The 18716-nt window shown below is 44.1% G+C and overlaps 1 long non-coding RNA gene across 2 annotated transcripts; it reads right to left on the reverse strand.

The window, feature by feature from the left end:
- Window positions 1-5945: 5945 nt before the first annotated feature.
- On the reverse strand, window positions 5946-7639 carry LOC146205735 (uncharacterized). Of its 2 annotated transcripts, XR_014704246.1 has the most exons (3): window positions 7272-7634; window positions 7008-7188; window positions 5947-6909 (listed from the first exon to the last, which is right to left on the reverse strand). It is a non-coding gene; the product is annotated as an uncharacterized LOC146205735 (long non-coding RNA). The 2 variants fall into 2 exon arrangements; XR_014704247.1 differs by having other exon boundaries at window positions 5946-7188; window positions 7272-7639.
- Between the last annotated feature and the right edge of the window lie 11077 nt (window positions 7640-18716).

Here is an 18716-nt window from a genome sequence, read left to right on the forward strand (position 1 = left end):
GATGAAACTAACGGAGACATGTCGCACACCACAGACTGGTCGTCTCGCAACATATCTCTGCATATGTTACATTTCAATTTCATGCCTTTCCACTTAGCTTCAACTGTTGCCAGCATTACTGGTTACCCATCTTTTCTGAAATTCCTTTTTTACGCTATTGGGATCAGCATCCTTGTTAACGATGGTCTCTGGAATTTTCGATGCTATCATTTTCACATCTTCCTCATCTGGAAGAACGAAGGAAATGACAAGCGTTGAGCAGAAAAAAAATTAGGGAGACTCCTTATCTCCACCTTTAAGGGTATGGTGTGCCAGCATTAATGGTTCTTGTCTGCAGATCCCACTGTGGATTCCCGTTAATTTACATGCCCTTTGCTACAAACATAATTACTAATTCCTTAATTCATGTCTCTGTTATCTCAGATATACTCATTAGCATACGGTCGTAGGCTGCCCTGTTAGGTGATAGACAACCTGGCATAGACCTCTGTAAGCCTCAACCTTTCTTAATTGGAGCTGAAACGTCGCAGAACATATTTCAAATATAACTTTGTAAGCTTGACTTAACAGCTCCTGCCATGTCGTGTGGCCTCGTGACATTTGGCTCATGGCACTTTTGGCTTGTGCACAGGGGTCATCTGTTAAATACTGGTTAACATGCATGACAAATACATTTTCACACAAACTGGTGGCAAATGGTCAAGTGGTGCACTGCAGATTCTGAAATGTATACCTAATATGCATGCAAGGATCGCACCATCACATAACATGATCAAGAGTTCTATCAGTACCTGTAGTTACATAGCATTTCAATGCCCATTAAAGGACCACCTCAGACAATGGTTGTTGTTACCACAAGACCTGTTCTAACAGCGTACTGACACCATTCCACTGAGCGATGGACATGTATATGCACACCTATCTACCTAGATAGCTCATGATTGTGGATCTCATTTATTTCTACGACTTCCAAGGAGTTCCTGTCGTCAGAAACCCTACACTTTATGAAATCGGGACAGTTGTCTTGAAAGGTGATGAAAAGAAATAACTAGGTTACCTTGACGAAATGCTAAATTACAGAGGGTGAATATGCTGCATGAAGATACCAAGAAGCTTGTACAAAGAAAAGTGAGAGTGAAATGGCAGGATTTTTGAAACAATGAAATAAACTACAAACTATACTTGTCAAACCTGTCATTAAGGAATGGAAATCATGCAGTAATCAAAAACACAACATGGAGGCCATTTTAGGTCATCTTCACAAAACACATATCCGCACCTCACACACAGCTTTATACTTATGAAAGAGGACAAACCAATATGCAAGGAGTGTGGAGATGAACTAACAATAAACCATATCTTACACGTGCACCAGAGTCGAGAAAATAAGAGGAAACATTTTGTACAATTTTGCAACAGATCCTTTTCCATACCAGCATGATTCTAGGAGAGACGTGCAAATTTCCTGCATTTTTGGTTTCCTAAAATGTTCCTAAACAAGCTACATCCTAAAGAACATTTTAGTCATTACACACAAAATAAATACATTACACCTTGTTCTTGGTGCATGGCAGAATTAGTTGCTTATGCACCATAAAAATCAATACAATGCTGTAAGGTATACCTTGGTTAGCTATGTTATATGAGACAAGCTTTCGGTCTGGTGTGGTCCTTATTCACGTGACAGCGCTGTCATGCGGGTCTATGTCCCAGCGATCGGAAAGTGACCTATTCCAATAATTCTACAAACTGAAGGCGATTCTACAGATTTCTAAAGACGAGTGCTCAACTGTTTTATCAACGTCCGCCTGCTTTGACAGCCTGGAGTGAAACTGTTGAAGAGAATACATTTTTTAACATTTAACGCGTTTCTGAAGGCGTTGCTTTAAATTACGGGGCCCACAAAAAGCAGCTGAATGTCAAACGCCGCCTAGGTAGGCTTTCTAGCTAGACAGCGGTGTAACGTGGAAAATCGCTCCGCCGGTCCATCGCTGGCGCCGCTGACTTGACAGGCGAACTGTTCCTTATAGCTACAGACCACACCTGAAACACTGAATTGCGCATGATCAAGGCAGAATTTCTCTAACACTGAGCACTGGTAGCTATCGATTTCGCGCCCAATATTGTGAAAATCTGTCCTCTCCTCGATCATTGATACGTCCACGGTTGAACATTTATGCGCCTCGGGGTAGGCCAGCCGTTGGAACATGGATGCGTGGTTGTAGCAACGATCACTTGCATGGCACACTCTGCAAAATTCCAAGAGTGAGCTTCTGCAACGAAATGTGCAGCGCACATTTTCTACCGTGTACCTAAGTCCGGCGATGCATGCATATCGATCCCGATCGTTTCAAAGCTGCGCGGCCGTTCAGTCGGGTCACGCTAACCTCGAGCATGCGGAGGTTTAAACTACATGTACGCAAAATTCAACGACAAGAAAAAGATGCAGGCTAAGCACAAAGAACATTGCTGTTCACATGGAAATCGGATCATTCGCGCTTCCGTCTTTCCGGTTGTGCACTCTTGCGGTGCGGTGCAGTAGGTCTTCGCCTCGACGAGTCGATGTGCAGCTCGCCGCAGTAGCAGCGCAGGCCTCTAGTAGATTCGGCATGTCTTCTGCCACGACTCTGAGGTAGAATTTAAACGAAGAATTTAGCTAGAAACATCCTGTTTCCTCGGTCTGCATGTGAGGAACAAGCATAATGCCATTTCACATACATACTTTGGACTGCTGAATGTTCTGCACGGCGAGGTGCGTGTGTGTTGTGCCAGCGCTAGATCTTCGGAGGTCGATGCACGACCTAAGACAGCGTAAATGCTAGGAACAGGGTTGCCAGGTCCAAAAAACGAAAAGTCGCCACAAAAATGGGAAAAGTAGCCAGAAAGTAGCCAACCAAAGGAAGAGCAATAAAAAGTAGCCAAAAAGGAGCCATGGGGCCATGCATGGGGCAGTAAATAGAGCGCTCCCTGCATAAAGACAACCAAGAACATTCGTTTAATAGTCGTTTTATTCCAACGCTCGTGAAGAAACAAATGCAACTAAATCACATAGAAAAGTTTTCCGAAAAAAAAAAACTGGCTGCGTAACACTCGATATTATATAAACAGACATAAAACTTAACTGACCAGATAAACACACATGTTATCAGAAACTTCTCTGTGATGATTAGAAACAGTATAAAATGCATAAAATTATGTCCACGAAAATGTAAGTATAAAATGTTAGTGGAGTTGGACGTCTCAAAGAATGGCTACAAAAGGAGAACACGACGAAACGAAACTGCGACCACTCAAGTGCGATGTTCAGGCCTGCCGTAAATAATTGAGTTGACCTTCTCTATCATGATTTGGGTTTATCAAGGATACGGCCAATGTGCAGGGGTGTTCACATGATCACACACACTTCTTTTTGATCATGACTACTAGGCGTTGGACGGGAACCTTCGGTTTCTCAAGTATAATATTACATTATCGAGAGGCGTTTACCTAGCCTAGAGATAAAGAAATCATTCTTTCATAGGTATACCAAGTATATTCGTAAGCTTCCTTGACACCAGTGCCTAATAATGTTCGGCGAATTGCGGCCAATGAATGGTTGTCCGCGCTCCTTGATCGCATTGAAAGTGCGCAACTGTTTTATTCAGTGAACAAACTAGAGTGCAAAAGCCACTTTCACACTGATGAGACAAACCTATGGACGGAAGATGCACTCATGACTAATTTATTGTCAGCGGGTGCACGCTAAATAAGACCTACTGCACGCAAATATGCATGGGCAAAGAAAAACATTTCGAAGCAGTTCGTGCTAAGCCTAGTTAGTGTGTTAGCTCTGTTGTGATGTTTATCTAAGTTTGGCTAGCTAGCATAATGCGTTTACACTTGCCCTTTGTTGGCCATCTATAATGCAAAGTTTGGCTTTAAGTGCAGGTAAATAATTAGCACTAGTTAATTCGGTTCGATAACTAGCACAACTCATTTGCATTCAACCTAAGCTTTCGAAAGGTATATGACTCGATGCTATAATGCAAAGGATGATTTTGATTGCATATAGCTCACTAACGCTAATATGGATCGCTAATTCAGAGCATTTGGATTCATCCTAAGCTTTTCAACGGTATATGACTTGATCGTCCAGCTCAAAGTTAGGTTTTATACAAAATAAATATTTAACGCAGATTAATGAGGATCGCTAACTACAACAGTGCCATTACACTTGGCCTAAGCTTTCCAACGGTATATGACTCGATGCTGCAGTGCAAATTTGGGTTTCAAGTGCGGTTTACTAAATATCATTTAATTTGGCCTGTAGTTGGTCAAAATAAGTGTAAAATTAACCAATGATCCCAACTGAAGGTTTATCACGTGACATATACTATGCTTAGCCAAGATAGCTTGAAAGTAGCGAAATAGACTAAGCGGCCGCTTTGACTTTCTCTGATCTTAAAGTTCAAAGCACCAGCCTGGGTCGTTTTCTCGTTTTGCGAAGTTTTACCGGGGTGACAGAGTTCATGCTAAAAAAAAAACACAGACAAAGTCAGAAGCAGTACTAGATCCTGGAGCGCAAACCTGGCCCAAAAACGCGCGCTTCACTGACTGCTGCGGCTACTGCGGCCGGCCGGCGGGCGCCAGGGAGAAAAAGCGTGTCGTGCGCAGAGCTCGCAGCCGCCCCGCGCGAGGATAATTGAGGAGGAAAGCGCGGCGCGGAGGAGAGTGTCGCAGTGTCGATACTTTCAAATTATCAAGGGGTTTTAGTGGATGGATGTTAAGAGCGTCCCCTTTGAAACAGGGTGGGGACAGTCGTCACCATTCACAGTAGGTTGTATTGCAGCGCTACCGTTGATAGATTTGCTATCTATCTATCTATAAAAACGAGCATCCTGAACAGCGCGCAAACGGGCTCGTTGGAATAGGCGAAAATTTTTCAAAGTAGCCAGAAAGTAGCCAAGTAGCCAACCTAAAATTTTTGTCGCCAGGCGGCTCAGAAAGTAGCCAATTTGGCGTAAAGTAGCCAAATCTGGCAACCCTGGCTAGGAATAGCTCGCTCGCATTACGGGCAGATCGAGGTGATAGTTTAGTGCGAAGCGAAAGCTGCTCGTGAATGTGCGTATCTCGATGCCAGCTGGTGGAGCTGGTGCAGTACGTAGCATCGCCTGCAGCTATGTGCGTGACAGCGATGCTTGCCGTACACAACCCTAAGTGAAGACCGTATTCTATGTTAGAACGGATGCACTCTTCGTAGCACCTCATCGAGAGTCCGGCTAGCTGATATCATAGAGGATAAAATCATTCACGCGTAGCAAGCGGAATGTAGCCGCGTTCGACGTGCATATAGCCATGAGCCTGTATATCGACGTCCGCCGTATCTTTACGAGAATCGAATGGATACGTCGGACGTACCTTTAGACACTTCGTTAAAAAAAATATCTCTACGAACGTGTGCTCCATGCTCTAGCAGATTTCATAGAGTTCCCCGATAGAATATTGAGCTTTTATATTAGCATTGCATGACATGTTAATTGGATGTGAAGCATGTTTGATGTTCACAAATGCATGCCATTTCCATAATTTCGACTCCCTTAATTGTACGAAATGTTGGCACAGAGCTGAACTGTTGCCATTGAATTGGACTCCAAATTGTTGACTGGGGGCCAATATCCAGTTGGAAATGGTCATTTCCGATTTTGATTTGGGATCAACTGTTTAGTTAAACTTGGAACAAAGCCATACTGCCGCGGTGCAATCCATCGCTACGTACGTGGTTCGGCTAGAGCAGCTCTTTAGACACAGTGACAGACACAGAGACCATTTTTATTAAGAAACAGCCAACAAAAGTGAACTGAAAACATGGCAACTGCTCACCCCATACATGGTTACTATACAAAGGCACACTGCACTTGAACCTTGTCTAGGACGCCTAGCGCGTAGGATGCTTTCGTGAAAAAAAAAAAAAAAGAAAAACGGCGTTGTACATGGCATCGAATCCAGGTGCGTACACTTCTGCCTTTTCCCGTGCTCTCGAGTTAAGTGATCCTTGGATGGCGACTATAACCTTCGAAATGTGATGCATTTATAAAAAAAAAATACACAAAGCCGCGGTGTATATTGTAGCCTATCGCGAGGCCTAGTTTGTCGTCTCTGCAGCACTGGAGAGAACGACGCTGGCCAAGTGCTAGCTGCAGCAGCTGTGGAATGCACGAGGTGAGAATTAAGCAGTACAGTACTTTATGAAGCAATATTCAAGACGATTATGCAGTTGTTATATAATGTCGATACTTCCATTAACATCGCTGAACAAAGCCGCAGAATACTCTAGCTGTTAAGCCGTTGTGTGGGCTTAGCGTTCGTCGCGGCAGTAGAGTGACGCTTGCCACGTGTTCTGCAGCTGCTGCACGAAGACTCGGAAGAATGCGTGAGGGAAGCAGGTAATAAGCACTGTAGCACTTTATTAAATCAAATTTGACACGATTAAGCATGCGTGTATTTACGTATAGCCTGGTAAAGAGGCCTAGCGCGCAAGTTATTTTGGTGGCCGCGACGATTGATACGAAGCCACGTGCAACGTAGAGAGGGAAGAGGAGTACGGGAGGTGCAGGTCTGCGGTCTGCCAGGAAACATTGGGGCGGCCCTGAAAAGGGCCGTTTGGATGCGCAGCGACGTGACGGCGTGGCGAACACAACGCCCTGCACTCGTCCGTGGCCCTTTGCCGTGCACCGTCAACAGCGGTGCACTACGTCGTACACAGTGCCATGGTTATATGCTGCCCTGGATGCTGTCGCGATGCTTCTACTGTAGACATTTACGAGGGTTGCGGCGATGATCTTGGAGAGCTGATCGATGCCGCGATCCCTGACATGGGCTGCTGCGTACAAAGAAAATCCTCGGCCTCTTCGCAGCATACAGGAAACGGTGCTGTAAAAGAGTAGAAAAAGTTGCATTATGAACATAGCGATTTGATGAATGCGCAACATATTACAAAACCTTCGACAAAGAAATCTGCGTTCTTGTACCTCAATCAGGGTTGAGAATGCGCACGGCAGACGTGCGCCTCAGCATAGCAGTCAGGCAGCGCTTAGTTGCCGACGGCGGATGTTTTCGTGGAGGTCTCCATAGCCGTGGCCGATTTTTTTTTTTTTTTTTTTTTTTGAACACGAGGAGCGTCCATGCCACGAGCTGCTGCTGCACGAGGTCCTGGAAGCACGTGGGGAGAGACAAGTGACACAGCACTTATAAATAAGCAAAATGAGAGACAATTTTGCGCAATTTATACTTACCTTGACGGTGCTTGCGATCTCCCGCAGGTCGTCGCCATTATCAACGTCATTCCGCCCAACGTACAGCACGGATCGGCGTGCCGAAAACGCATTGACGTAAACGCGCAGGCCCGCCATCGTCGAGCACCTCGGTGACCGAACGCGCCGGTGTCATGCAGCAGCGAGATCCACGAACCGAATGCCGGAATCGCGCGCGTTGCCAGAGCGGGGGCTCCTAGCGATTCCCTAGAGCGTCTAGGGACGAAAAAAAACAAGCAAACCTAGTTTTTGACTACGTCACGTCCGGTTAAGCATTGAGCCCGACGCAAAAAACGTCACGCCAGGCCGCGGCGTGTCCACCAATCAGCGTTTCCAGCCGATCTACCCCTAAACGCTTCTAAGTAAAGCCCCTCAATAGTTTATTGAGGGGCTTTATGGGTAAGCGTATCGCAGCGGTCCCTAGCGTTGGGATCGTTCCCTGTATACATGGACTCGACAGAGTCGGGAGCTTGTCGAGTGTCGAGTCACGGCCGGTCTCGAGGGAGAGAGCGCGAGCCTCGAGACCGGCCGTGGTCGAGTAAAAAAACCAGTTGGTATGCACGTGACGTCGTCCGCTAGGGGCGCTAGCGGCCAGCGCAGAATTCGCCATACTATAGTGCTTAGAATATATTATACTATACTATATGCCATTCTATAGTGCCTAGTATATCATACGCGCAATACGCGTGGTCGTGTGTGTGGGCGCCGCACCCAGGCGCAGTAGGGTCCCTAGCCGCAGTATTCAACTGGTTCTGATCCGTGGGGTAAGCCTTTCGTGCCTTTACAGAATTTCTGCGTGCGCCAGCGAAAACCATGCGAGCGAGTGGATACACCCGTGGACTTCGTGGAACAAGAAAAACGATTGCCTGGATAAAATGTTTGACTTTGTGAAAACACCGGCTCGTACGACCGCGATAACTTCGTCGAGGTGTGTCGTGTACAACAAGACCACTGCTTCGCGTTGAATTCCCTGGCATCGGTGCCTGCCATGTGAAGTGCGGTCTTAAGTTTTGCGACAGGTGAAGAAATTAAAACGTACTAAGCCATGAATGTGTTTTAATTTTTGGCAAGAAAGCGAGGCCAAGAGCCACACGTGCGTGAGGGTGTCTATGACCGGCGTGCCGTTTTTAGAGGTGAGCACATTGCGACGTGTCTGTTCGCTTAGTTGCGTTGTTGCGAACCTAGGTTCCATGGGTTATGTGCATCTTAAGCAGAGCTACGTTCAGTTCAGTCGTGTCCGACTCTTCGTGACCCTATGGACCATATCACGCCACGCTTTCCGGTCTCACTATCTTCCTAACATCACATAACTTCATCTGCAGCGCCTCGAGGATGCCATCTAACCATCGCGTTCGCTGCCTACCCCTTCTCCGGCGACCCGATACTAAATGTGTAAAACATGCTCTCTGGGTGTGCCGTTTATCCTGCGAGTGCGTGACAGCACTTTTTTTTCTCGACCTTCAGTTTGCCAAATTAAGCAACTGCATTGATTCGCTTTACTGCTGGAACAGCGCCTGTGGAAGCTTCGGCAGTTTGCCGACTACTGCCACTAGAAGTGTACGTTTCGCTGCCATGCCAGCTTTGGAATTGGGGAATTTAATGCGCTCGCTGTCTTTTCAAGATGTTTTCTGCCTCAGAGGCAGCTAACAACGGGTTTAACGAGCTGCAAGTCGTTTTTCGCGAAATGGGTAACTGGCCACTTTTTCTGTCAAGCTGTTGCACGGGTGATGCCTAGGTGCAACACTGAACAGCGTGTTATGTCCCGGAGCATCAAAATATCGCTGCAGACTCCATGCGCATAAAGGGCTCAACAAAGAAAAGTGGATGTGGACGTAATTACCAGCTTGATAAAACGTTATGGATCACTTCCAATATACGGCGGGCACCTGACAGCGAACCTAAAACTGCGCGAGCCAACGCGCGCCGATGCCACCGGCGACCTCCGACATGGCGATGGATGGATGGATGATAGTGGCTCTGCCCTTTGAATCGGGCGGCAGCTTGCGCCGCCTAGCCAAAAAATTAAAAGAAATATATTTATCTCTTCCCCATTTTTAGCTTCTAATTCGCCCGTATCTGCCCCCCTCCCTTTTTTTCCTCTCTTTATTCTCTTGACTTTTTCCACCAATCCTCTAACCTCTCTTTTGTTATCAGAACGCGTTCCTCATCCATTCGTCCATCTTCCCCAGCAAATCCCAGCGCTCTCTCCAGATCTGCCGCTTTTTCCGCGGGAAGGGCAGGACGAAGTTTTTGGCACCTTAGAACAACATGTTCCGTTGTTTCCTCCTCAGCTCCGCACGCCGCGCATAATATATCTACTTCCTGAAATTTTTTCCTGTACGTTTTTGTTCTGAGGGCCCCTGTCCTAGCCTCAAACAGGCGGACGAGGCGAGACGATGCTCGCGCCATCTGGTAGTACGACCTCAGTGAATACCTCCTAGCTCACAAGGTTTTGCTCGGCTTTTCTCGGGTGAAATTCCTGGAAAGAGGTCATTGGTCGCCTCAGCCGTTCCTTAATCTATGCGTGAAGGACCAAAACCTTGCAAACATTTCTCGATGGCACGTCGAACCCCGTGCGTACGCGCAAGGCGGACATATGCCGGCCGGCTTCGCCTTGCATCAGCGATATCGCGTTTTTATTTTATGGCGCTTCGTCACACGCATTCAGTATATATTACTGCTCTTTGACAAATGCTTCTCGCGGTATATATAGGTGGAAGTGAATATTAAAAATTTTACTCAAAATGAAGCAATATAAATTCTGCGGCATAGCGACATATAACTAGGCGCGCACTGCTCTAGCAACACTTTAGGCCAATAATTTAGGATTATGGCTGTTATGCCACGCACTGCAGTCCGTTTTTAGCATAATTGGGAAAGGGTAGTAAAAACTGCTAAATTGGTAACACCATGCATCTTGCAGGACTGGAAATTTCCATGGCACCATCACCAAAACGCCGAGCAGGGACAAAAAAAAAGGAGCACTGATTGGTGGGATAACATTGTTTGCAATAACTTTGATGACAGTGAATGGAAACAAAATTTCGGAATGTCGGCAAATTTTTGTGAATTGGTTGCCGCCCTTGCACCATTCATGTCGTCGGAGAGGAGCCATGTGCCTGTTGGCAAGCGGACTGCCATTGCCCTGTACAAACTGGCTAGCTGCTGTAAGTACAGGGTAGTGGCAAACCAGTTTGGAGTTCACAAAAGCACTGTACAGAAATTCGTGTACCTTTTCTGCAGCACTGTAAAAAGGCATCTCGCCAAACAACACATCTACATGCCTACAAGCACAGAGGCTGCAGTAATATCGAGACATATTTTAGCGAAAAGTACCATATCCCACAGATATGTGGTGCCATCGATGGCACCCACATACCTATCACTGCTCCTAGAAAAGGCTATACAGATTTTATCAATCGCAAAATGTGGGCATCATACAACATTGCAGGCAGTTGTGGACGACCGTGGCATGTAAGTGCATTTCTTCATTCATTACTGGAAGTAAAAGCTTGCTTGCTGGTAGCACACAAATAACATTGACTCAAAGCTTCTGGAAAATGATATCGAATCATGCTGGTTTTGTTTTGTGCAATCGGTACTCTTCCAAGTTAGGTATTTAGTGGTCATGTTGATGTACAAAAAGAGCCACAGTGAATTTTCAAACAAGACATTGATAGCAACTCTCACAAAGTATGATTATTGTGATTAACTATCATGATAATGAATATATCGTATTTTATTTGAACTTTGGGACATCCATTACTGACAGTGTTGCATTTAAAAACTGCGAATTTTGCAGATTTTCTGCATGATTCTGCTGATAAACTACTTTTATACCCGTCTTTTTTTTTTTTGTTGAAATAGCAAAAAATCTTGAGAAATGCTGTGTATCTATAATTTGCACTTAGGTCAAGTAAAGCACAAACAGACGCAGAAAGGAGCTCAACGTACCTTGTATGGCTTGCCGTTTGCATCATCTGTCTTAGCTCTATGACTATTAAGTGTATAATAGCAACTACCGCAATACTTCTTTGGAACATGTGCAATTACATGGAAGGTTGTAGTACAGTAAGGTTAACAGTATTAGTCAGTATCGAACACAGCTAAAAGAAAAAAATTCCTTAGCTGCACCACTGTGTGCACATCATGATACTGATATATTGTAAGCCCACTGGAAGTATGCCACTGATACCACCAAATTTATCAAATGCAACCTAGCATTGTTTTGAAAGGAATAATAGCACTAAAAAGACGCCTGGAAAGTCGAGAAAGATACAGGACTCCTGGCTGTCTTTTTTGTGCCATTCTTCCTTTCAAAAGCTATGCACCATCTTGCGCGTGTACTAGTTCTGTTAAATTAGAATAGTTCGGAGACTGTTTTCTTTTTTCAGGACGTTTCTCAACTTCTTCCTTTTGTGCCATTACTTTGCATGCTTGTTTTGCTTTCCTGTTGTGCCACTGACAGTGATACGAACTGACTATTTTGACCTTGCAGCAGTGCTTCATCACCTAATAAGATGGTGCAAATGATAGCCTTCAACAGCTTCTTTGCCTCTATGCGTACCCTATTTTTGTGACCTCAGGTTTCGCTGCATTTCATGCCTTGCGCCAGGCAGCGCACATGACTCCACGGTGCTATAATGGCAAAACTGTACAAGAGCAGTGACCAGCTGATGCCAAAGGGCAACCGTCTCTTTGAGGAGAAACTTCTTCCCTTCATGCTTCTTGCCGACCCTGCATACCTGTCGTTGCCCTGGATCCTGAAAGGCTATACAGGGAGGCTACCAAAGAAGCACAGTCGTTCAATGTGTACCACAGCACTGGTAGGAATGTTGTGTAACAGGCATTTGGCAGGTTAAAGCGGCGTTGGCGTGTTTTGCTGAAGCGCACAGACATAAGTTGCAAGTTTGTGCCTACCATTGCCCTCACAGCTTGTGTGCTACACAACTTTTGTGAACAGCATTCAGAGTCGTATGAAGAGTCCTGGGGTGCCATTGTTTCATCAACTGAAACAGAAGATTTCCCGCAGCCCGTCAGCAGGCCTTATGCAAGCACACAGCAATCAGAAATAAGGGACTGCCTTAGCAACTACCTCGCTCGAAAATTCCCGATTCGCACAAGCGGCCTTTCTTGAACTGCATTCAGCAGACAATCATTTTTTTTTTGTGTGTGTATGTGTGCAAAAGGCTCGAATGATGAGCACAACAAGAAAGGGTAGGTGTGAGCTACCAATTAGATTTGCATGCTGCCTAATACCTCAAGGCACGACTTGTATGCTTTAATGCTCAGGCATCACACAGAGTATGCCTTGCAAACTCCACTTGGCAGTTAGCACCTGCTCTGTGTCAGTGTTTTATCATCTTTTGCACTAAAAACCATTTTTCTTTTTGTAACGTGCAATACATCACCTATCTCATAATAAAGTGTTATTACCTTCTACACTTTGAGCAGAATAACTTACTAATAATGCCAGCATTTTTTCTATCTTGAAGAGCCCTGTCATGCATGAATTCACCAAGGGATACATAATCCAGCAAATTTTCAAATGGAAGTTTTCTTCTTTATTGAGATTTATCTCAATAAACACATACAGAACTTTAAATGGGTTTCGAGAAAATAAAAAAAGGAAACAGCCAGGAAAAATAAACACATCACAGTTTTGCACCATTCTGGTTAGGAATAAAAAGAAGCATGCATAAATATAGTTCACTAAAGCGACACCAACCAAAAAGAAGGTGTCATAAAATGCAAGATCATATAAACAGTCAATGTCTACGAACTATAGGAACTGAGATGTTGAAAGCAACTTGGTCTTGGGTACTAATAAGACATAACATCAGGTACTAATAAGACATCACAAATGAGTGTCATGACTAAATATGAAGCAAGGAAAGATATAAAGACCACAATATATTTACCAGGAAATATGTACGTCATTATGCTAATTTGAAATGTAATGGTAGGTGGAAATGAAACGGGCAGGTTAGAACTCTCTCTCTAGTCGGGAGCAATACTGAGAAAACAATAAGTACAATGAAAAATATATAGGACACCATGAGGCAGTTTCTGGAAGGAGGTTAACTGTAGGGTTGAAAATAAATGAAACTGGCTTTCATCTGGTTAATGTGTAACAAATTTAAATTCTGACTATATTGCACTTAACTTGTTTATATTTATATTGCACATCATTGCCACCTTTGCCAAAAGTAACTGAGCAGCTGTGTTTGCTGCCAAAAGAAGCTTGAGGCTGGGGGGCCGCGCTCAAATTTAAATTCTGACCATATTGCACTTCAGTTCTATATATTTATATTGCACATCATGGGTCCCATTTTTGACAAATGCAACTGAGCAGCTGTGTTTCCCGCTGAAACAAGCTCGAAGCCAAGTAGCCGTTTGCTGCGCTCCCCAGCGCTGGTCCTTGATCCCTTGCTACAAGTGTAAACTGGCTGACTTAGGCCTTCACTCTTGCTCTCCTTCTTTGGATGATAAGAAAGCAGATAGCAAGTGTGATGTGCAATTTCTTGCCTTTGAAGCTGAGCAAGGGCAAAAGCTTACATGAGACAGTTTACAGTTTTAACCAGAAAGTAAAGCAAAAGTTAGTGCTGGGGACTGCAGCGCTGCTGCTCAACCTTGAGCTTGGTCCAGCGGATTCAGCTGTTCAGTTATTTTTTGCAAAGACAGTACCTACCCACAAGGGTTGAGCTAGATTAAACTGGTGTCAAGAATGTGATGCACCTCATTCTTAAGTGTTTTTGGTGTGTTGGTGGCCGGTGGTGGCATTGGAAGTTGGTGTATTATTTGTTTGTTGTTGGCACTGTGTTGTAACATTTTGAAAGTGTTGTGGTGATACAAATTGTGGGAAGCTGGGTGGACGTTGCAGTGCTGTTGTTAATAGTGTTGCCTGTTGTGAAGAAAACTGTGCCATTAAGGCTTGCATACCCTGTAGAAAGGTGTTGGACACACCGTGCAGTAGATCTTGAGTGTGTGTTTTTTCAACTTCTAGCAGTTCTTTCTGTCTCTGAAACTGCAGATCAGCCTGGGTTGTCAAAAACTCTTGATTCCTGCGCTGCATGCTCTGCAGTACCTTTTCGAATTTGGCCTTTGCCGTGCGGCGTCGCTTCTGCGGAAGCGATCTGCTTGAGGTACTCGCTACAAAAAAAGAAAAATATTTACATATGGTGAAGCATTGCTCAAAAGTAAAGAATGGCAGTGCAAAAGAAAGGCAGGTCTTCTGAAAAGAAATTCCAGAATTTTACTTTTCATACTCGCTATGCAGTAAATTGACAAGGAATGTGGAAGGAATGGACTTTCCAGAAAGCTGTGGTTTTGGATGACAGAAGACATGGTGTAGAAAGGCACTAGAACTTACAAATAAGATAATGTCCCTTTTTGTTATGTCACCTGTTCACTAGTAATACTTTATGCATGGCAATGTAAGATGTGGAAAGGCACACACAGCTTTACACATGGTAAATATAACCAGTAAACACAGATTTGTATTAGGGTTAAAAAAAAAGAAAGACTGTAGGCACATACTCACCCTTTACTCTCAGAATATCTAGTGGCACACAAGTTAGACAGTTTAGATGAGAGAATTAGTTACCAAAATATCAAAGTGCAATATTTATGGTTTATTTCTGACCTCTTCAGCAATAGGTATATAAAATGTTTTTCTTCAAACATTGGCATCAGTGAATTTCAGTTTTAACTACCTGAACATTCCTGGCAGTACAAGACTACAGTATTTTGCAAACAGCCACACCTAAAACAGCAAATAATATAAGTTTATACTGACACCATTTGCTGATAGCACAGGTACATACCTAATAGCTTTATGCTGTGTCTGAATGTCTGCCTGTCTTGAATAAAACTTGTTTGCTACACTCATTCTCTCATTAATGCTGCAGTATAGCTGAGCATCAGCAACGTCACCAGACATTCAGGGCTCAGAACAGTGGCCACTACAGTAGCCAGTTCAGTGGATGCAGTGGTGATAGAGCATCTGCCTCATGTGCAGGAGAGCATCCGCCTCGTGTGCAGGAGGCCCATGGTTTAAATCCCAGTGCCAACAGGATTCTCCACCGGAAAAAAATGAAGAATGAGTGTTGAGGGAACTGAAAATCAAGGTGAGCAATACTGCATGATGACAGAAAAAGACTTATCGGAAAAGGTACTGGGCAAGTTGACACACACCTCTTCAATGCTATTAACTGCATGTTTAAAAGCAGTATTCTGTGCACTTGAGCAAAGTAGAGTTCTGGGCTAGTTGGTAAGACATGATTACTGAGAGGCTTAGCGTGGAACAGACAAGGACAAGAGAGGCACACAGGATGAGCGCTAGTCCTGTGTGCCTCTCTTGTCCTTGTCTGCTCCGTGCTAAACCTCCCCAGTAATCAGTGGACTTCACTGGGAAGAGCTAGAGATAAAAATTTACAGTTGACTTTTTGAACCCTTCGGATTTGTTCAAGAAGCTGCCCTGCTAAATGTCTAGGGAGGAGCTCTAGGACAGGACTGAAGACTTTAACATGCAAAGCTTAATCGCGGGGCTACAATTTAATATGAAGAAAACTTCAGCCATATTAAGCACCCTGGCAAGGAAAGAGGAGTGAATAATAAGCAGCAGAGTACTGAAAACTGTGAGAGCATTAAGCCTGTCTTGGGCAAAATATAACTGCAGAGTTGAATCATGACAGCAAAATAGCTAGGAGTACAAAAATATAACAGGAGGCATTTAGCAAGTATGTTCACTTCATTTGAGCAACTTAATATATTAATCTATAAAGGGAAGGCAGAAAAGCATATAGTAGCTGTGGAATGATATGATGTTTGGGCTTCGTATCCCAAAGCAAAAAATGTGCGCTGACAGATGCCATAGCGGAAGGTTCTGGATTAATTTGGGTCACCTGAGGTTCCTTAAGGATGCACAGTGGGCTAAAATGAGGAAAACAATTCGATTCCTGTTTTCTTACAATACCAAATCCAAGAACCTTCCTGAACGACATTCAATGTCTTACATGGTTTCCTGCCTATTTAATACTCAGAACAGCCTCGTTTTCATAGCGAATTCCTTCAGAGCATGCATCCACTTTCATTTTTGCACAGAAAAGCTGTTTGGCCACGTTATTTTGATATGTTGCCTACCAACAGCAATGCTTGTAAGGTGCTGTTCTAAAAATGACAATTGCTGTGCGGAAAAGCAGCAAAATGATGAATGGGCTGTTCGTGCAGAATGCACAAATAAATCCAAACCACGCAGCCTGCTCACCAGCAAGTAGCGCAGCCAAAGCTTTTGGAAAAAGTCTACAAGCAGTACCGAAATGGCCACCAGTCATTTAAGCATGTCTATGAATGCACACCAAAAAATGCCTTCTTTACAGTGCACCTGTCTGAATAACCTTCCGAGAGGCAATGCTCACATTGACCTAGGGCAGCATGGCCCAAAGTAAAGTGCTTCAATATACCTCAAGGCTTCTCAAGGCACCATGGGTATCAGCATATGCTATGTAGTGGCATGGTTCTGTGAGGTGGTCCATCGTATATAATACTTCATAGCTGGAGATGTGCAGGTACCAGATCAAAAACCAGCCTCAGCACAATCAAAGAATAATATTGTGCCTTAAAGCAACAGGGCTTTGCAATAATTACTAGAAGGAACCATAAAGCAAAGACAATATTCTAATTCTGATCTCTTCAGAGATTAATAAGCAGTCACAGAGGTTGAAGCAGCAGTTGTACACATCTGGCCTAAACAGGTGCTAGGAGCACCTGTTAAAGAATTAACATGGCTTCCTGACCACTGCCACTGTAGCCTCACCTGCAGCGTCCAAGGCTGTGCAGCAAGAACAGGGTTGCCGCATTAGGTCCATTTTGGCAATAAAGCGTACCCTACCATCTTCAAGGCGGTCCAATGGTCTTAGCAGTGCAGCTGGGGCAGCGCACTTGCTTCGACTGCTTCAACCAGTCAGTGAAAGGTGCGTTTGAAGGATTAATACCTTGAGAGATCAAGGCTATGTGTGTGCCAAGGGGGCGAATTAGGCACCAATCACATAAAAAAAAGCTGTCACAAACCTGTCGGCCCCCGCTCGTATTGATGCACTTGCCAGAACCAACCAACAGGAGCACGGTTAATTGATCGGTTTGTGAATTTTTTTTTATGTGATCGGTGCGTAATTTAGTCCCGGGTAGACAATTCTGCCCCCTTACCCTTCTCATGCAGCTGACCTATGATATACCATTCAGTTGGCCCATGCTTACGTTTGCTATGCTCCTGAGGGCCATCAGCTCCATCCTCCTCATTTCTGGCCTCGCTGTCACTGATGTCTGCAAAACAGAAGAACAAAATTTACTTGACTGTTTGCAGGCCTCCCAAAGGGCTCAGCTTGCACAGCTTACAATGTAAGGGTTGTAAGATGCCTTTCAAACCCCGATTGTCTTTCTTTCACAACTAGCAAGGTATGTTCCTAGTAAACTTACTCACCTTACTATACCATACCCTACAAACGTTCACTACTCATGTCTTGCTTTGAAAGTCACTCAATGATACCTTTCTGCACATTCCAAATTACCAGCCATTGCTATGCTATTTTGTTAGTTTCCAAGTTTCAGCCCCATGAGTGTGACTAGCAAGAAATATTAACTTTCCTTTTTTAGACAATAGTTTTTCAACACTGTCTACATATCTTTGAAGTACAGCCTCGTCCACTTCTAGCTAGAATATGGTCACTGCTTTCAAGGTGTCATTGCATCCGACCCGGCCACACAGTAATCTAAAGTGGCTGGCCATGTGAAGCAGCACATCCGTGTCTCTGTGTGCTTGCATCGCTTTGCATCGATATCTGCCTGCGTCAGATACAATGTTGCTTTAAAAGCAGTGACCGTGTTCTAGCTAGAAGTGGACGACCCTGTACATAAGTGTGTTTTTCCAGTACTCAGCTATGGGATCGAACCCCAGAGAATAACTAGATGCAGGGAATAAAACTGAACACACCAAAGTGGGCTATTTATTAAAAAAGAAAAAAATAAATTGAAGTAGTGACGTTAAGACAAAAAGACAGAAGTGCCAAAATAAATTTTTAAGAGTATATTATGATGAGCTGTGCTGCAGAATGTAATTGAATTGAACTTGATACAGTGTCTCACTGCTGTGGCGTACTTCAATACAAACATCACATCATTTGGGAGAAAATAAAATCATGGCGGAGCAAGGTGCAGAGCACAAGTAGTGCATTATTATTATTATTATTATTATTATTATTATTATTATTATTATTATTATTATTATTATTATTATTCCGGCTGAGACAAATGTCATGGAAGTGTTCAGGTTGGTAACTTCCGTCTGTCAAGTAGTAGCATGGTAAAAAATAAAAAAAAAAAAAATCAGTCGACACCACCGCATGCGCCCTCTATTTGTCAAGCATTGTT

This window comes from Amblyomma maculatum, chromosome 1 (assembly GCF_055883805.1).
Source record: "Amblyomma maculatum isolate TAMU_Amacu chromosome 1, ASM5588380v1, whole genome shotgun sequence".
NCBI lineage: Eukaryota > Metazoa > Arthropoda > Arachnida > Ixodida > Ixodidae > Amblyomma > Amblyomma maculatum.